This window comes from Octopus bimaculoides, chromosome 5 (assembly GCF_001194135.2).
Source record: "Octopus bimaculoides isolate UCB-OBI-ISO-001 chromosome 5, ASM119413v2, whole genome shotgun sequence".
NCBI classification, from domain to species: Eukaryota; Metazoa; Mollusca; class Cephalopoda; order Octopoda; family Octopodidae; genus Octopus; species Octopus bimaculoides.
In genome coordinates, this window is record NC_068985.1 from 77,235,728 (window position 1) to 77,237,417 (window position 1,690).

Genomic DNA, 1,690 nt, shown 5'->3' on the forward strand with positions numbered 1-1,690 from the left:
AGAGCACCAAATCAAAAAACAAAACTAAATAAAATAAGAGACATTTCCTTTCAGTTTTAAATGAATATTCTTCATTTCAAATAAATACGATATAAGGAAAATGAAATTAACCCTTCATCAGTATATGTGCTCAGATAATTTTTTTCTTTTTTTACAGATAACAAAATACGGCTGTCATGCAGATGGTAACAGCACTTCTTTTATCAATCACCATTATTATCTCACTGACATCACTAAACATAGATGCGAAAGAACTCGGAAATAATTGTGAAATAAAAATTTCTCCTAATGTCAGTCAAAATTTAGCTCGTTTAGTAAAATCAGGCAAACTGGTTTTCAATTTTGAAGTCCATATAACGGATAAAACACTTGATGGACTTCTCAATCCTGTACCACTGGATTATTATGCAAATGCCAGGAAATTCATGTGGATTCCAGATAAAGCAGATGGTTTAGTAGCGTCACTTTGACTTCTCAATTCATTCATTTAATATATTAGATGTTTACGCTGCTACTCCAAGTATTGTTATCGATATAAATTGTGGGAAACAAAATATTCAGAGACACGATGTAATATCTTTGATTTTCGAGGAATTAAAGAGAATCGTATTTATCGATGACTTGCAGATGGGAGAATCTGGATATATGTGCTTTTTTATAAATTTGTCGCATAATATACAGAAGAACAGCCCTTATACCTTATTAGCATACAGAAGATTGGGTATAAATTGAGAGATACTGAAAAACTATTGCTGTGAACTACATAAAAACGAAAAACCCACTTATGAACCGAAATCCATTTGTTCTGGAGACATCATTGAAAATAGTATGTTTGTTAATTATGAAAATATTGTTGGGGCGGTTGTGTGGGCCATATTTCCATTACTTGTTAGTTTTGTATCAAAACTTAAATTACCTTCATATTCCCCAGAACTTAACCAGCAACAATTAGCTAACGATGAATTCTTATTTAAAATTAACTACACATTGCCATACAAATTAGAATGGAGCAATGACAAACATAATATTTACAGTTTCTCTCATTTTCTATCTTGGTTATTTTGTTTCCACCATTCCAATTTCTTTGCCTCAAGACTACGAATATTCTTTCTTATTATGTTTCCTCTTTCAGTAATCTTCCTGGACCTTTTCATGCATTATTTATTTTTATATGAAACGTTGACAATACTTTTATATGATCGTATTCCGCTGGGTCATCGCGCCTTAATATTAGGTATCGAGGAAGCCTATAACAACACAGGTGGTTTTTTCGGGGGTCCCCTAGTTTGGATAATTGGCTATATATTTTTCAACTTTGTTCTCTTCGTTCTTCCCAGTAGTTTAAGTGAGACTATCGCTTATAGTACATTACATCAAAGATCAACTTGCACATTTCTCATTCAAAATATCACATTAATAGAGAACTATGGAAATTTAAATATTTCTACACTTGAAGATTACGATCTACTTTATACGATAATGAAAGCTAATATTTCTACTGCTTTAAACCCAAATTTCTGGTATTTAATAATTTATACTTGGATTAAACGTATAAAGAAAATTTGTCTTTATTTCTACGGGAGAAATATTTTTAGCCAATTCATATTACTTTGGTTATTTATAACGATTACGATTTTATTACAAAATGCTTGCTTTCTCCCCCAAATAATCTCTTTTAAGTATCTTTAGC